Here is a 19,902-nt window from a genome sequence, read left to right on the forward strand (position 1 = left end):
TTTCATTCATTTCTTGTGTGTCTGATGTTGTGACACTGTCGATGTCTTTTTATGCTTTATGAAATAAATAAATTAATTAAAATTAAAATAAGAAAACCAACTACTTGTCCTCCAATTCCAAAGCAGTTAAAACCCTGGAAATTCTTGAGCAATTTAATTTATAATTTTTAAAATTGTAAACGTGAATTTTGGTTATGTGTGACCTTTGGCTACCTTACCCTAGCCAGGCTGGTGCCACCTAGTGCCTCTGCTCAATTTCATTTCTCTCCAGCGCCTATGTCAGGAATCAGAATACACTAGATGGTTTGCAAAAACCCCGGAAGTGCGAGTCCAGGCACCACCCAAACAGCAAAGAGCCTTATATTCTGTGTTAACAACGATTCCAGAGTTCAAGGATTTAAAGCCGCAGTAAAGAAAATGTTTGGTAAATTTTATGAAGGGGAAAGACATTATTGTCCTTCTTCCTAGGGGATTTGAGAAAAGCTTAATATACCAGTTAGCCCCGTTAGCGGCGCATTACATACATCACGACCAAATAGCAGCAATTGGTTAAATGATAAAAAGTACCCGCCTACCGTCGAGTGAATTCTAAAGCAACGAGGTCAGACGGTTTCTACGAAAGTGAAACCGTCTGATGAATCACACTAACCTTACCCCTCCCCTGGTGTTCCCTCTGTGGCTATGTCCAGTATTGTGTGTTATTAATTACATAACTTGTATTTATTTATTTTTTGTGTAATAAAAAATTGAATTTCTCTTTTGCTAGGTATTAATACTAAAAAAAAACACTGACAGGACAGAAATGAACCTTTCCTGAATGAGCTGTGTCAGAACAAGTATACGAGTACACAGTGTGGGGAGTAACGTGTTATAAAAGTAATGAATTACTGTAATGCATTGCTTGTTGCTGTAACGCAGTAATGTTACGGATTTACAGAGGAAAAAATTTTAATATTTGACTCGATACAAATGTCAGTAACGCGCATTACAATGCTTTTTTAACTTGGATTGAAGTGGTGGGTTTTTCATCATACAAATTCGCTAAAATCACCGCGATATCAGCAATGATGAAACGCCGGAGACGTGCCCGCGTAGACTGTCGGGTGACCGCGTGCGAAACTCCGCGCTCCACAGGGTTAAACGCAGCTGACGCCCGATCGCGCTTTGCGGAAACCCTGTCTGCAAAGTGCTTCCAAGTTCTAGTCCAAGATTAGTCCTGGTTTAGACCTGGTTCAGCTCTGGTTTAGACCTGGTGTAGTCCTGGTGTAGTCCTGGTTTAGTTCTCGGTTCAGTCCTGGTTTTCAGTTCTGGTTCAGTCCTGGTTTAGTCCTGGTTTAGGCCTGGTTCAGTCTATATACGGCGCAAAAGTTCAGCATCTTTGCTCAGTTATTTTGGTGAGAATAACTTAAAAGTGCTGCAATAGTCGTGTAATGTTTTACATTTTAAATACAGTAATATAGTAATGTAAGGAATGACTTTGAAATGACAGTAACAAGTCATAAATAACACATTACAGTTTTAAAGTAACTTGCCCAACAGTGAGAGTACATAGACTAATGGACCACTACGGAACCTACCTGGACCACCGAGGGACTACACACGTACAAAACCACGTGGATGTTTTATTTAATGTTGAAAATCTAATTCTATTGTCTGAAGAAAGTGTTTTTGATCATTATTGTGGTATTGTGTCTGTTCCGTTGTACCGAAATGTTAGTATCGTGACAACCCTGGCGCGCAGATGTTCGGATATACACATCTGACACAAAGACACGGAGAGGAAGTGTTGTGCTGCATGGGAGACGCTCTGGTATGCCATCTCCTCTCTCTGCAGATTATGTGATGAGTAAATAAACAAAAGCACCAGAATAACATCGTATCAGAGGCTCGGGATCTAAAGGGCGTAAGAGACATTCCAGCGTTTTTACACAATAAGGAAAAGGTCGCACACTTTGAACCGACGAGCAAAACAACACATGGTTAAACGGCCCGTATTACGCAATTTCACAATCTGTACCTGGAGTTGTGTTTTGTTTTGTTCACACATGTTTAATGCAAAATCCTGCATATTTAGACTCAGTTATTTTCTGAAAATGAAAAAACACTTTAGAGCACTTTAGAGAGCTTTACTCAAACAAAACACAACTCTAGATATAATGTTGTTACCTCGTCAAAAACACAAGATAAGATGATCCTTTATTGTCTCGGATGGGAGAAATTTGTCATGGGACAGAGGTGCTTTAACACAAAGACAGGACAACACAACGACATAAGCACCGCACAAACATCCATCACAGAACAGAGATAAATAAGAGACCAAGTGTGACGACGAGTGAGACGCCAGCAGGAAGCTTTAAGTCAGACTTTACAGGAAAACCTTTCACAGTCTTGTATTTTGTTAATAATCGCACACTTCCTAAGCCTATTAGTCTATTGGCCTTGTTTTAATTGCACATTCTGTAAGCCTATGTGCAGTTTTGATTGCACATTCACTTAACCTACGTGTAGTTTTTATTGCACATTCCCTTATCCTATGTGCAGATTTGACTGCACATTTCCTAAACCTGCAGTTTTGATTGCACATTTCCCCTGACCTATGTGCATGTTTTGGTTGCACATTCTCTAACCTATGTGCAGTTTTTAGGGATGCAACAATAATCGAAATATCATGATATCGTATCATCAAAGTTCTCACAATAATATCGTGAGAATAAAAAAAGACAGAGGGAACTACATTAACCATGATCCTTTGGTCCATTTCAGCGCAAACTACAAGAAGAAATAACAGTTCTAGCACTTTTAAGTCTTAGTTCTTTGGATTAAGTCTTGTCAATCCATATCGTCCTGTGATATGCATATTGTGAAAATATCGTACCGAAAGATTTGGACATTCCCTGATCATGAGCCTCTCCACCATACTGTGAGCTTTCCCACGATATCGCAATAAATATCGTACCGTGAGGTTCATACCGTGACGATAGCGTATCGTTACACCCCTAGCATGTTTTGACTGTACATTGCCTAACATATGTGCAGTTTTTAGGGATGTAACAATTGAAATATGATATTGTATCGTCAAAGTTCTCACAATAATATCATGGACCATCACAATGTATCGAATTACAAGTCTATTTGCTTAAATGAAGAGTTATGGTGCAGCAATAAAAAAAAAAAAAAAAAAAAAACCAGCATGAACTACATAGACCATGATCCTTTGCTCTATTTCAGTGAAGACTACATGAAGAAATAACAGTTCTAACACTTTTAAGTCTTAGTTCTTTGGGTTAAGTCCTTTCAAGGCATTTTTTTAAACTTTCTTTTTATTCAGTTTTAAGTTTTGAGAAACAAACAAATAAATACAATACCTGGGGCACTGTTCCATTGTTATAAGGACATAGAAATCAAGTCTCTTTATATTTATATTTCAACCATTTTGTCCAGTGTTTAATGAAGAAATGTCCTTTGAGATGTAGAAAAAAAGTCAGTCGTTTCATGGAATAGATTTCTTCTATAAAGTCTAGCCACTGGTTCACTGACAGTGGATCTTTTTTAAACCAGCTTCTTCTTATTGCTTTTTTGGTATCTGTCCGCTTTTTTGATCAGCTCTCCAGGAAGAAGTTGTCAAGGCATTTTAAGAGGAAAAAGTAGCATACTCACAGTTTTAGCTGTGTAGCCTCCACAAAATATTTCAATAAATATCGTACCGTGAGATGTATATCGTGAAAATATTGTACTGAGTGATTTGGATATTTTTAAATCCCTAATCGTGAGCTTCCCAACCATATCGTGAGACTTGGATATCGTTACACCCCTAGCAGTTTTGATTGCACATTTCCTAAGCCTTTTACTTTTATTTTTTAACTGCACTTTCTAAGTTTAGCAGATGAATGGCGAATGGCAAAAAGAATGGGGGTTCGGTCAAGTGGTAACGGAGGGAAACAGAGGCAGATTTTTGACATTCAAATGTCTCTTATTCAGAAACTAGAGGGACTATTGAAATAAGTAAAGTATCAGAATGTAGGAAAGAGTTACACTCCAACAGGGTCAAGTTAAACCTGTGATATTCTTTCAAGTTGTTGACAAAAAATTGAAAAATTCATGTCAATAACGGAGGGAATGAAATATGCAGCACTTTTTGGGCAATAAATCCAAACAGTGATAACTCTTGGTTCTCACTTCCATATCCTTAACAAACTGGTTTGAATATTTGCTTCATATAGTTTTCTACCATATGGTACAAGATTAGGTTGAAAAACCTCTTACTTTTTGAGTCATGAGATTTTTTATTAAGAAAGATCATGGTAACGGAGGGAAAAGTAACGGAGGGAAAATTGTACAAGCAAGTAGAAGGTGCAGGATTTTACATCATTTGTCAGCATTTTCCTTCTAAATACTTGAAATGAAAGGTAACTATTTCTATAAAATATGTCATTTTAAATAATTTTCAGTTCAAAGATGGAATAACACAAGATATGATGAAATACATCCATTAATTTTTGTTCCATGTTTCATACATGGTCTGTTTAAAACATATGGAACTTTAGAACCAAAAATGGTACAGAAAAAAGGTCAACAGTTTCATAAACTAGAGTACATATGTATCTGTTCAATACATTTTTATATCAGATGCATTAACTTGAATTTCTGGCCTTGCTGTTTACTTCTGCTTGACCGGACCCATGTTTGAATTGGTTCAGTTCACAGTTGAGAACCCTGTACCTTCTGCCTAACGACATCAACTGAAACTATGAAGAACACGGGTTGGGTCACTAGCCTCCTTCCTGCTGAGGTTCCCAACAGTCCCCTCAAAAGTTTGCTGAAGTGAGTTAGGGGCCACACCCATTATTTTACCAGTTGGGGAAAATAATGGTTGGTTAACATGGTTTTAAAGCTCACAAAAGCCCATTTTGCATAACGAAGGACCTTTAAAGTACAGGGTGTTCTTTACTATGAAGCCACAAACACAAATGACATTACAATCATTAAGCCTATTCAAATAAACGTCTTAGTGAGCGGCCATATTATCCAACACTGAGTTCCGTGCAAACCAAACCACGTACTATTTTATGTGGACATTTCTTTTTAATCCACGCCTACGGAATCTTCTTCAGTCTTCCCATTCTGTGCAGGCATGACTCAAAAAGATACGCCTAAAACCACTAAATGTGCCAATGTGTGATGCAATAAACCTGTGTTTCCATGCTCGTGCTGCGAGGATAAAAACTGTACAAACTGAACACACTGAACTGAACAGAGCCAGTGGAAACGCACCTTTACAATGTTCCAATTAAAGGCCAAAATAAAGAAGGAGATATAATTCCTGTATTATTCCTTTTTAATGTTTCACTAAAGTAAAATCTGCAGCCCTTGGGGTCAGATTGAGACCTCTGTTTGCCCTCTGCATTTAATTATAAACACATTTTTATTGTTTTACTGGTTTATTGGTGCGCTGTTGGCATACTAGGTGTTGTTATCTTTACTGTGACGTAGGGCTGGGTATCATTAAGAAGTTGTCGATATGATACCTTCCTCGATACATAGGCCACGATACGATACATATCTCGATACAGTGAGCTTACGATTCAATCAATTCGATACAGTTCAATAAAAAATAAAGGCTAAATCATGGCTGTGATACTAAAAGTCTTTGTTAAACCACTTCTTGCGCAAACTTAAAATGAAACACAAACATTTTAATCATCGAAACAGTGAATATGTCAAATGTGTCGCATAAACAAGAGTCCTTCCACAAAACAAGTAACAAAACTGTACCCAAGCTGTGCTCTGCTCAGTTTCATTTCTCTCCAGCGACTAGGTCAGGAATCAAAATGCACTAGACGGTTTGCAAGAACCCTGGAGTTGTAGACCGCGCAAAGGCCAATCAGCATTGTTTGCTGTTGTTCCGGCAATTCCTCGGACACCACTGAGCGTTCTGGCACATTTCATATGTCACAACCAAATAGCAGCAACTGGTTAAATGAAAACGTACCCGTCTATCGTCGAATGAACAAATCCTAATCCTGTGAGGTCAGACAGTTTCCACGAAGTGAAACCGGCTGATGAATCAGGCTAACAAAACTGTAGCTCTGTAACAAAATAATTTTGTAAAATATACCAAAAAACACTCTTGACGATATGTTGATACAGCAGCCCACGATATCGATACTGTATCATCACATTAAATTATATGATATATTGATATTTCAATATTTTTGCACAGCTCTACTGATGACAAACCGTGAAAGTAAATACTACAATTCTCCATAAATATACAAAAACATGATACTGAACTGTTGTGATAGTGCTCTGAAGGGGTCGTGACTTAGCATGGAGAGCAAAGGGAGGGGTGACACAGAGCTGGAGATGCACAAATATGTTTTCACGGCAAATATTTTTGCACCAATATGTAGGGTCGATTTTGATAATTTTCCCAAAAGTATATGATTTGAAATTATAAAACTATTATAAAAATATTGTGTATACTTTTTACTGCTCTGCATAATTAAACTATAATAAGAAATTGAAATAATTTTAAGATTTTTATACCCTGTTTTTAATACTAACCCATAATGGAGCAGTATAATCTCATTTTGTGAAAGCCATCATCGCACTCAAGTGTCAAAAAAAAAACAGAAAATGGTCTGAGACAGGAGATTTAAGGGGATTTAAGGCTGACGGTAGTTACACAAAAAAGGAAGAGGAAGAAGAGGGAGAGGAGAGAGAAGGGAAGGATGAAAAAGATGAAGAAGAGAGGAGTTTAGAGGAATGAAAGGAGAAAAAGAAGGGAGAGAACCAGAGTGCGTGGGCGTACGGCGGGACCAGACCAGAGGAGACAGACGGGGGGGTGAGAGCCGCTCTGACACCAGGCTTAGTGCGCTTTACTCGGGGAAGTGGACTTGAAAAGGCCCCTGGATCATTAGCGCCGAGCTGCGGTACAACGCCACTCTTCAGCCCTGCGCCGAGCTCTGTAATTGGGCACCGAGAGCTCCAGAACACAGCGCCGGTACTGGGGATAATTAGAGAAGAAGCTCAGAAGATAATTATCGTGTTGTTGGAAATGAAAAAAAACAAAAAAAAAAACAACCACTTTCCGACAGTGAGAAGAGACACGGGGTTAAAGGTGCGTTGGGTAACTTTTCTGGTGGAGGGTCTGTTGAAAGCTTCTGTTATTGTTTGTCTGGAATGTTCCACAGTATGACATTAAACAGCTCTACTTTACATGTATACACAAAAATATGATTCGATACGATACACGATATAAGGCTCACGATACGATATTGTGATAAATGTGATAATAAATATAATGTGCATGATTCTTTTCAATAATAATAACACTTTTAAAACTTTTTATAGCACTTTTCGAAACACTCAAAGACGCCGTACAAAGAAAACAATTTAATAAGTACATTTTTAAAAACGAGCTAATGGAACAGTGGCATGATTTAAAAGCAGGTTAGACATTTAAAGTGGTTCTAAATCGATGGGTTTTGAGCAGTTTCGTGAAGGTGGAGAGTTCAGTACAGTCAGTTTTAGCAACAATATTTCTTTGTTAAACCACTTCTTGTGCGAAGTGAATATGAAATAACATCTACTTCACTCAAAGTGAATATGTCAAGTGTGTTCTGTAAACAAGTTTTCTTCCACTAAATAAGTCACAAAATTGTAGTGCGATCACAAAAAATAGCTAAAAGAACCATAAACTGCAACTTGAAGTGACCCAAATGAGATTTTTTCGCCACTATGCTCCTGTATTTAATCTTTTAATGACAGTCTGAATGACACAGATCCGATTTTTTTTTTAAATGCGACCCAGGCCACTTCGATATGTGCTCCTAAAAGCGATACATATCCGATCTTTGGACCCGCGACTTCAGTCTGAACGGCCAGGTCGCATTCATCCCACCTCGCGCCCACACGTTTCTTTCTACGGACGTCGCTGCCGCTGCCCCACAAAACGCCACGGCCCAAAACTTCGCCCTTCTTATTCTCAATCTCCTCCTTAAAACAAATAAGCTGTGCATGTTCTGGCTCTGATACGACAGCAACTTTAAAATCTCCAGGTGCTCAAATCTTTCAGGGCATTTAAAGTTCACACTGGAGATCACATACAAGTTGCGTTTAACTGGAAATGTGAACGACCTCTCAAAAAAATCGGATTTCACAAACAAATCTGAATTGAGCGTTAAGCCCTGCAGTCTGAACGCAGCCTAAAATACTCGATATATCGGTACAGCAGCCTGCGATATAGATATTGTATCACCAAAAGTATTTCATATCACCAGCAGCTGTGTGCACACTCTGAACACTCACACAGAGAGAATATTTTCAGGGTGTTTAGAGCTGTTCAAATACACTCACACACTTAAAGAGTGATGATGCGAGCACTCGGGATTTACTGCTCTCATCTAAAACTGTGAAGCAACAGCGCTCCAGGGACCACTCTGAACCAAACCTTCTCTCTCACTCTTCATGTCCTATCTCCTCTCTCCTCTCTCCCATCTCTCCTCTCCTCTCTCCTCCAGTATTACTCCCTGATGGCGTCCCAGATCAGGCTTCATATTTCAGGCTTTACTCAAATGAGCGTGGACGGGCCATTGCTCGTGCGCCTGTGCAAATGAGTGAGAGCGAGGGCGCCATAATGAGGACCTAATCACAGGTGTCAGCGTCTGATGCATGGGCACAACCCGGGCAGGTAATCACCACAGCTGTCAGCGCCAGTCTACTACTACCAGAGACTCTAGTACTACCAGAGACTCTAGTACTACCAGAGACTCTAGTACTACCAGAGACTCTAGTACTACCAGAGACTCTAGTACTACCAGAGACTCCAGTACTACCAGAGACTCCAGTACTACCAGAGACTCCAGTACTACCAGAGACTCCAGTACTACCAGAGACTCCACTACTACCAGAGACTCCACTACTACCAGAGACTCCACTACTACCAGGGTCAGCGTACCATGGCCAATCTACTACCAGAAACAGACTACTAATACCAGGGTCAGTGTACTACCAGGGCCAGTGTACTACCAGGGCTAGTGTACCATGGCCAATCTACTTCCAGAGACAGTCCACTACTACCAGGGCCAGTGTAGTACCAGAGACTCTACTACCAGAGACAATCTACTACGAGAGCCTGTGTACTACCAGAGACCAGGGCCAAAAGTAAAAAGTATCATATTGTTTGGACTATAAGGTGCACTTAAAATCCATTAATTTTCTTAAAAATCGACAGCGTGCCTTATAATTTGGTGAGCCTACATAATACATAATTCATTCTGGATGTGCTTACTGACCTCAAACCAATTTTAAAAATCTGTTAAATGTTTTAGTACGACTTTGGTAAACTAAGAAGCCACACCACTGTCGGAGCATTATAGCTACTGTAGTCAGGAGCCTCACGGAGTAAATCCCAATTTATGGTCCTTAATCTGACAGAAGCTGAACTGCATCAACGCAGAAGAAAGCAGTTTTTGTCAGCACTTATAGTTTATGCATGGTTTTAAGTTTCATTTATGTAAAATGTAAACAAATGTGGCAAAGCTGCATTATTGACATTGCTGACATTATTACTCGATGTATATTTGAGTCGTCCTCGTGGGAAATAAAAAAACAAATAAAATGATCCACCCATATTCACATTCAAAATCCACATTCACCAAGACAGGGAGGCAACGCCAGGCGAATTACACAACGATCTGCCAATGGATCGTGGACGCCTGGACTAAGGATCAGTCTCAAGTGTCGTCCGTTTGTGTCGCTGAATGCGCCTTATAATCCGGTGCGCCTTATGTATGAAATTAGTTACGAAAAATACAGTATCCACATTAAAATCTACTCAACTAAGTAGAAGAACAGCACTTTACTTTTACTTCATTACGTACCACCCCTGCCTCTACCTGAACATTACACAAATATCCAAGAGCACACTAAATTACTGTTATGTTCTTGAAAAAGACACTTTATCGACCTTGCTTGGGTAAATACGGTTGAGTGATTGGTTCTCGAGCCACTTAAAAATTTTGTGCCAGTATCAAAAATAGCCTTGGAATTGAACCGAGAAAAAGTAATACCGAAGGAAAATCACTGCAAAATACTGTAGCTGATGTTGAACCATGAGAGAAATGTCAGATCTTCTAACTTATAACGTCTTTTCCTCACATTTATGAACCATCAATGACAAACAAAGCTACTGGGAAAGACAACAACAACAACAACAACAAAAATACTGGTTTAATACCATACTGTGAAACATTCCAGACAAAGCATTAACATCTCCATAAAAGAAAAGCAATTGACGGACCCTCCACCAGAAAAGATATATGATGCAACTTTGCGCGTGTGTGAGTTCACATGAGGATCAGCTGTGGAGCTCTGGTTGATTTGCATGCACATTTGTTTTGAGTCATAACTGGACATTGAACAGCCTATTACTATGTGTTAAAGGTCACTGTGTAACCTTTCTGGTAGAAGGTCCGTCAAATACTTTTCCCCGTGGAGGTGTTAATGCTGTGCTCACTTTCAGGATGTTTTTTGAGTTTTTCAAGGTATTTTTGAGCTATAAAACCACCTGTAATTGAATAAATGTAAGGTAGAGCTGTTTAATGTCACACTGTGGAACATTCCAGGCAGAGCAATGACATATCCGCCTTTAAAATATGAATTAACATCGTCGTAAAGTAATTCAAGAACAACAAATATTTCCTTAATAATATTGTCCATGTGTTCACTTACACTGACCTCACAACAGAAGCACACAACTGCCACGTTTACATGAGAGCTTTAACTCTGAGTAAAAATAATTTAATTCTGAATACAAATTAATTCAGATTTAAAAGACCGTGTAAACACTTACTTTGGAATTAAGTTGAAGTCTGAATAATAATTTTCATAGGAATTAAGTGGGTGGTTAAGTCACATTTTAAAGCCGAATTAATGTATTACTCGATCATGTAAACTTTTATTCTTCTTGAAAATAGTTCCGGTCATTCAGCACATGCTCGTGGGGTCACCCTCCTGACGCGACCTGGACGATCCGGCTCCACCAGTCCTGGCTTCGGACTTTCATCCACGTCTCTTTGGATTTGTGAGCGGGATGCGGGAGTGGGCTGAGGTAGAGCCGCCTCACACTCACTTTGTCTTCTTCCCTTCTCTTCCTCAGCCGACAGACGTAAAGGCTACTGCTTCATTATCATCGGAACGACTGCGAAAAAAGTTTGAATCATGCTTGTGTCCGTGGCGTAACGACAAACCAAGATGACAAAAAAGTCGGTAGCAGCTGAAGTGTGTGTTTTCTTCGCTTTGGGTGCCCACTGTCCAATCAAAACTCTTCCCGATCCCCAGACGATGAGCGAAATTAAACATGATGATTTATCGTGTTTTCCATGTAAACCTCAATTCGGAATTATTATTTCTATGTAAACTCGAAGGAGAATATTTTAATTCAGAACTATTTGATTCAGAACAGTTAATTCGGAATTAAAAAACATCATGTAAACGTGGCCAATGACTTCTCAGGCTAAGGATTAACCCAAGACCACCATTACAGAAAGTCCTCAGTTGATTCAGGTTCATATAACAACAAAAATACCGTAGCGTCCTTGGCAGTTGCTTGTTTATCTCATTCAGACAGTAATAAAAGTATATACATAAAGGATGTAGATATAAATACTAGTACAGACGTGCCGATGATGATTGTATTAGCCGGCGGAGAGGGTTTGAATAGTCAAATCTCACTAGCGACGCTTTCCAACACAGACCTATGATCTGCTTTTACTATGGCATGTTTGTATTATTCAAATGCACAGCTAAGTCCCACAGGCATCCATTCGGCCTCCTCTTCCGTCACCACAACCTTGGGGAGATGAGACGGCTCCATTTTCCACTTCGCATCCATCAACCGGGGACTTACCGGAAGCAAACGCACTCACAAATACGAAAGACGAGACAGGCCTCTTCAAGAAAAACAGTAAATAATCACATAATGGGACAAAAACAAGATTATAAAGTGAAAAACAGGCGGTGACAAAGTGCTGGGGGATCGCATGACATAACACGCTAATGTGACCAGAGTTTAAAAGGTGCACTGTATAGATTTCCTGGTGGAAAACATGCGTAGTGTTTGTTTCAGTCGAGATGTTATTGTTATGCCTTGAATGTCCCACAGTACGTCATTAAAGTTCAAGTGCCTATGACAGGTTGAACTACACATTTTACCAGAACGCTCTAAAGGTCATTATATTTCAGATTTAGTTAAAAATGTTAGAATTCTTTTCCAACTTTGGCCATTTTTACATTGAAGATTTTAGTTCCTGGTTGGAAATCATGACATCATGGTAGAGTATTCCACTACCGTTACCTAGAAACCATGTAATACAGTGGTCTAAAACTCCTTAATGTCCACAAAAATGATTTTCAAACAAATAAAAATAGAAGAAAACACCTGTATTTTGTTGAAATGATGTTTAAAGTATCAGAAAATGTGTTTATTTTGTGTAAATTTTGGTGAACTTTTAGACAGAATTCTCCCAAAACTCTAAAATAGAACTCTTCACTTCCTGTAATTTTCAACCTATTTTTCAACTTTTCTTTAAAAATTGCTTCTTGATTTATGTAAAACTATCAATACTACTATTTATATTTACAACAGGTATTATCCCACCAAATTAAATCAAAATTAAAGGATCTTCAAAACCTGTCATACGCACTTTAACTCGCTAAAATATTTGTCTTGGTTGAGTGTCTGCCACCGGAGTGTCTCCATGGAGATAGATATAATATATTTTTATTGATGTGATTGTAAAACATTCCAGGCAAAGCTATAAAGTCTCCGTAGAGACAAGAGACAATCCCCACACCAGAAATGTTACAATGTGCCTTTTTAAAACGTCTCCATGAAGATAGAAAGGTTTAGTGCCATACTGTGAAACATTCCAGACAAAGCAACAACATCTACATGAACAAAAGCTTTAACAAACCCTCCACCCGAAAAGTTACACAATGCACCTTTAAGTGTAGCGAGATTTATTTTCATATTTTAAATACAAAAAGTCTTGTCCCATTGGTGGATTATTTTACTTAAGTGAAATTTACTCAAATCATGATAAAAAACGTTCTTAATTCAAGTCATCTTAACTTAACTAGATTTTTGTTAGTAGTTGTAGTGTTAGCAGTGTTAGTAGTGTTAGTAGTTAGTAGTGTTAGTAGTGATAGTAGTGATAGTAGTAGTGGTGGTAGTGGCAGGTGTTAGTAGTGATAATAGTAGTGCTAGTAATGGTAGCTGTGGTAGTGATGGTAGTGATAGTAGTGATAGTGACAGTCGTAGTAGTGGTAATAGTGGTAGTTGTGGTAGTGGTAGTAGATGTAGTAATGATAGTAGTGGTAGTGATAGTAGCAGTTGTAGTAGTGACAGTAGTGATAGTGATAGTAGTAGTGGTAGTAGTGATAGTAGTAGTAGTGATAGTAGTGGTAGTAGTAATGATAGTAATGGTAGTGATAGTAGTTGTAGTGGTAGTAGTGGTAGTAGTGATAGAAGTGGTAGTGACAGTAGTAGTAGTAATGATAGTAATGGTAGTGATAGTAGTAGTACTAGTGATAGCAGTTGTAGTGATAGTAGTAGTTGTAGTAGTGATAGTAGGTATAGTAGTAGTGGTAGTAGTCGTAGTAGTGATAGTAGTAGCTGTAGTAGTCATAGTAGTGATAGTAGTAGTGGTAGTTGTAGTAGTGATAGTAGTTATAGTAGTAGTGGTAGTAGTCATAGTAGTGATAGTAGTAGCTGTAGTAGTCATAGTAGTGATAGTAGTAGCTGTAGTAGTCATAGTAGTGATAGTAGTAGTAGTATAGTAGTAGTAGTAGTAGTGTAGTAGTAGTAGTGTAGTAGTGCAGTAGTGTAGTAGTAGTAGTGGTAGTATGTAGTAATGTAGTAGTAGTGATAGTAGTGTATAGTTAGTAGTGGTAGTAGTAGTGTAGTAGTAGTGTAGTAGTTAGTAGTGTAAGTGGTAGTTAGTAGTTTGAGTACAGTAGTAGTGTAGTAGTAGTGTAGTGTAGTAGTAGTGATAGTAGTTATAGTAGTAGTGGTAGTAGTCATAGTAGTGATAGTAGTAGCTGTAGTAGTCATAGTAGTGTAGTAGTTATAGTAGTAGTGGTAGTAGTCATAGTAGTGATAGTAGTAGCTGTAGTAGTCATAGTAGTGATCGTAGTAGTGACAGTAGTGGTAGTAGTGGTAGTCATAGTAGTAATTGTAGTAGTGATAGTGATAGTAGTGATGGTGATAGTAGTGGTAGTCATAGTGGTAATTGTAGTAGTGATAGTAGTGGTAGTAGTAGTAGTAGTGGTAGTAGTTGTAGTAGTAGTTATAGTAACAAGCATTTGAGGCCCACCAACCTTTAAAATATGAATTAACATCGTCATAAAGTAATTCAAGGACTCCAGATGTGTCCTTAATAATACTGTCCACATGTCCACTTACACTGACCTCACAACAGCAGCACACGTCGACTCCTCGGGCTAAGGATTAACCCAAGACCACCATTACAGAAAGATCTCAGCTGTGTCAGGAGAGGAGGCTCACTGCAATACACCAAGATCAACATGTCCCGATACTAGAATGTTCCCGTAGTTCAACACTGATTCACAGAGACGGAGAAGAAAAGGACACTGGACTCAACCATTTCTAGAATCCAGCAATGATCAACCGACATGAGCCACAAAAAACAGATCAGCCCAACTAAGAATACTCTATGTGTGTCTTTCCGGTAAAAGTATGTCTAAACCAGCTCTAGAGCAGGAGTAGAAGATTTAAAAGTACACTGTGTAACTGTGTAGCTGTAAATGTAACAATGTTTCACAGTGTGACATGAAACAGCTCTATACATTTATTCAGTTACAGGTGGTTTTATAGCTCAAAAAAAGAGGTATTCTGACTGAGAGTGGGGTCACCTCTTCACAGATCTGACCTGTACCTTGGTCTGGTTTGGTCTCCATGAAGATAGAAAGGTTTATTGTCATACTGTCAAACATTCCAGACAAAGCAAGAACATCTTCAACAAAAGCCTCGCCACTAGAAAAGTTACAAAATGCCCTTTTAAAATGAAAGTTAACATCACTTTGGTTTGTAGAGCACAATTTGTACACAAAGTAATAAAAAAAATTAACTTTGCATTGATATTGATACTCTGCAGCTGATAACATCAATAACCCTTGGGAGTGTGATGCTAAGTAGAAGCACCAAAATAAACTGCACATCCAGCTGGTGTACAATAAATATAAGTAAGTCTTTATTTATCGAGCGCTTTTCACAGACATATGTCACAAAGATGCTTTACAGAGCATTACAGATTTATTATTCTTTTTCTCTCCACACCCGGTGATGGTAAACTACTGCTGTAGCCACAGCTGCCCTGGGGCATACTGACGGAAGCGCGGCTGCCATGCCAATTGGCGCCATCGGTCCCTCCATCCAGCACCATCACTCACACACACACTACTTTAATACTAGGCATTGTGGGTGAAGTTTTGTGACTGGGCCTCACTGTGGCACCTGATTTTCCCAGTGTTTCTCATCCAAGTACTAACCAGGCCCGGCCTTGCTTAGCTTCTGAGATCTGATGGGATCAGGCTTTGTCAAGCCGGTATGGCCACAATACATATTTATATCAAAAATATCCCAAAATAAACTTTGTTAAGCTTTTCATTTCAACTTGTTTATATGTGTGTTTGGAGATCGTTTGACAAACAAATTGAAATTGCAATGAAAATTTTATTAATTGCACAGCCTTATCAGATTGTGATAGAAAATGCTGGTAGATCAGTGTGACAACAGGTCACCAACAGTTTCTCAGTTTGTCACTCTCACTTTTTTGTCGAAAATCAAACTCCTAAACAGAACTTTGAATGCTTGTATTGATCATAGACTTCTGAAAATGTGTTGCATTGTGTCACCATGGTTACTGCTCAACATTTTGTCACAGACATACATGCAGAAACCTGCCTTGTCACTGCAAAGTATCCATTGATTCTTGGATTTTGAATATCTGCCAAAACATGAATGCAAACTGCATCCCAGAACATGTTTGTAGAGGATACAGGATACAAGCAGGTAAACGGACCACAACCAAAAAATTACATAGTGCACCTTTAAGTCATGTTAGAATGTTGTTTTGTTTCATTTACATGTTTGAGTAACTCTTTAGTCTGAGTCTGTCTACATCTACAAAGCTTAAAATAGTCTGTTCCACCTTGTGATTTCATGAAGTTGTAGTTTTCAAGTACTGTTTACCTTTTGTTTAGTCGATACAAACAACTCCAGGGCTGAACTGATCCAAATGATTCTACTTACTCAACTCTCAAAATACTCAGAGGCCATTTCTCAATATCAGTCATAGTCAGTGAGCACAGTTTTGTCATTGTGCAGATGAAAAGAAGAGAGTCTGCTGAGGTGGTTTTGTCTACGAGCAAATTGAACTGTATCGCTCTATTTTAAAGTCATTGATTGGACGACCGGCGAAAGGAGCCAGCAGTGAAATCCAATGGAATGCCTTGGCTTTGCTTTCTCATCAAATCCACTTCTGGAGAAACATTAAGTTATTTCAGTCCAGCAGTGCTCTCATCCGCACAGGGCCGATCGATGCGGGGGATCCTCACACGACCCAGCGCAAAACTACTGCAGATATGATGAAGTAGAAAGTCTGAAGATGAAGTGAGGTCTTTAAAAACTGCCTTGTGTAACATTTCTAGTGGAGGGTCCATCACCTGGTTGTCTCCATGGAGATGTTATTGCTTCGCCTGGAATATTCCATGGTACGATATTAAACATATCTATCTAGCACAATGAGCTTCATTTTGTCTCCTCATTATTTATTTATTTATTATAGGTTCTTTTTTTCAGACCGAGGGTTTGTTTACCTGACAGTTTGGACCAGGGATGCACCGATACCACTTTTTTGAAAACTAAGTATAGTCATTTCTGTACTTGCCGATACTGAGTATTGATACCAACAGTTTAACCCTGTAAATATACAATGACAATAAATGGAAATGCAGATTTTATTTTTACTCTCTGATGAATGCATGGTTAGAGTTACAGCGTACTGACTCGATGTCACGTACAATTGACCTATTGTGAGTTCCATCCATTTTCTTCCGCTTATCCAGGGCCGGGTCGCGGGGGCAGCAGTCTGAGCAGGGACCTCCAGACTTCCATGACCCCAGACACTTCCTCCAGTCATTACTAGGCCAGCCCAGAGACATAGTCTGCGTTCAGACTGCAGCCTGAAGTGACCCAAATCTGATTTTTTGGCTTCTATGTGACCTGTATCCGATCTTTTAATGACATCTTCAAATGCGACCCAGGCCACTTGGATATGTGCTCCTGAATCCGATACATATCCGATCTTTTGACATGCGACTTCAGTCTGAACGGCCAAAGCGAATCCATCCGACCTACACGTCATCAACAAGCGACAAACGTCACTATTCTGCGCTGAAGCAGGCGGAAACCGGAACTGTAAAATCTCCAGGTGCTCAATGCTCGCGTCCATGTTTGAACAACTTCCGTAAACACAGAGCACGCTCGCTGCGGTTGACGCATGGGGTTGACTTCATCGTGTCCTCCAGTATGCATGCGGGACACTTTCGGGCCGTTTACCGTTCACACTGGAGTCACAGACAAGTCGCATTTAATTGGAAGTGTGAACGACCTCGCAAAAACATCGGATTTCACAAAAAAAATCGGAATTGAGCATTAAGCCCTGCAGTCTGAACGTAGCCATAGTCCCTTCAAGCGAGTCTCCTCAGCCGGCTCCTCTCGACTTGGAGGAGCAGCAGCTCTACTCCAAGCTCCTTGCGCCCCATCCTCAAACCACTCAAGAACAAGCCCCCGAGATACTTGAACTCCTCCACTTGAGGCAGGGATTCTCCACCCGCCCTTACCTGAGTTTTCACAGTAAAAACATCTGTAAATGAATAAATACTAGATATACTGTATGTGTTTAATGCTATTATCATAACTGTAACCGCCGGAAAAGTTACTCAGTGCATCTTTAAACTGCTCCGGTCAAACGTATGGACACATCCTTTCATCCAATGTTTGGTTTCTTTTTTCCTACTACTCCTCCTCCTTCTCTTCCTACTACTCCTCCTACTAGTCCTACTACTACTTTTCCTACAACTATTACTCCTCTTACTTTTACAACTCCCATTACTACTACTCTTACTACTCCTCTTCCTACAACTACTACTCCTATCCCTATTACTTCTATTCCTGTTCCTAGTACTACTACTACTCCTATTCCTACTCCTATTCCTACTACCACTCCTACTCCCACTCCTACTACTACTACTACTCACATTCCTATTACTCCTATTTCTACCACTACTCCTACTCCTCCTACAACTACTACTACTCCTAGTCCTACTACTATTCATACTACTATTCCTACTCCTATTCTTACTCCTACTCCTACTACTATTACTACTACTACTACTCCTACTACTCACATTCCTATTACTCCTATTCCTACTACTACTCATCTTCCTATTACTCCTATTCCTACTACTACTCCTATTCCAAGTATTCCTACTCCTTCTACTCCTCCTACTCCTATTATTCCCACTCCTCCTACTCCTCAAATATATGACGCAAGATACTGTATATATTTAAAAAAAAGTTCCATACACCTTACTTCACACTGACCTCTTTGATGTCTTCTTTATGTATATCAAAAGTAGAAAGTAGTAAACATAGGAAAAGAAAAACAATGAATGAGAGGGTGAGTCCCCACTTTTGACCGGTAGTGTATCTTACAAGTAAATAAGTACTTCCAATACTACAGGCTCCTGTGCAGGTAGTACAATAGCGGGATCACCATTGCTCATGTGTACCATACCGTGTTTTGAATAGCTAATACGACTAATCATAACACAGCATGATCTCAAAATGATTCATTGCGACGGGCTTTGTTTCGCTGTGTCCTGCAGATTACGATGATTAGCCCCAGTCAGACATTTAAAACTACACTGCTAAATTCTCTTGATAAGTTTTCTGCGGCTAATGCCCTGTTAAGCCTGAGTCAACACTATAAAGAAGCACTCCCTGTCCTGAGAAAGCCTGCTGCAGCCCCGGTGATTTACAGCCTGCTCCAGCCAGTGTCTTATAATCACCGCACCTTCCGACCCAAATCCTCACCCTTTTTACATCGCATTATCAATCAGGCTGACATCTCCGCACGTCCGCTCGCACAGTATGACATTAAACAGCTCTTGCCTTACGTTTAATCAGTTAGAGGTGGTTTTAGAGTTCAAAAATACCTAGAAAAACAGCGAGCGGGGTCGCCTCTCCGCAGATCCTGACCTGTAAAACTTGGTGTGGTTTGGTCTCCGTGGAGATAGAAAGGTTTAATAACATACTTTTACATGAGCTTTAAATCTGAATAAAAATGGATTCTGCTTTAAAAAGACCATGTTAACACTTAATTCTTAATGAAAATGATTATTCAGAATTAAACTTAATTCTGGAGAAAGTTGGTGGTTTATCCCGATTTTAAAGCCAAATTCATTTCTTCCTCAATCATGTAAAAGTTTATTCTTCTTAAAAATAATTCCAGTTGTTAGCGGTGTGCAAAAATATTGAAAAATCGATATATCGCATTGTTTAATTTGATGATACATTATCAATATCGCGGGCTGCTGTGTCAATATATCGCCAAGAGTATTTTTTGGTATATTTTACTGCATTTTTTTGTTACAACACTACAGTTTTGTTGTTTGTTTAGTGGAAGGAAGCTCATTTATGTGACACATTTGACATTTTCACTGTTTTGAGGATTTAAATGTTTGGGTTTCATGTGAACTTTGGACAAGAAATGGTTTAACAAAGACTTTTAGTATCACAGCCATGATTTAGCC

At 39.2% G+C, this 19,902-nt stretch overlaps 1 protein-coding gene and 1 pseudogene across 2 annotated transcripts in view; both read right to left on the reverse strand.

The window, feature by feature from the left end:
• LOC110165489 (zinc finger protein 609-like) overlaps window positions 1-19,902 on the reverse strand; it is a 287,085-nt gene that overhangs the window by 106,190 nt on the left and 160,993 nt on the right. The window lies entirely within an intron of this gene.
• On the reverse strand, window positions 15,527-15,643 carry LOC129409303 (5S ribosomal RNA; annotated as a pseudogene).

Source organism: Boleophthalmus pectinirostris, unplaced genomic scaffold, assembly GCF_026225935.1.
Source record: "Boleophthalmus pectinirostris isolate CB_2022bp ecotype Guang Dong unplaced genomic scaffold, ASM2622593v1 HiC_scaffold_19, whole genome shotgun sequence".
Classification (NCBI taxonomy): Eukaryota; Metazoa; Chordata; class Actinopteri; order Gobiiformes; family Gobiidae; genus Boleophthalmus; species Boleophthalmus pectinirostris.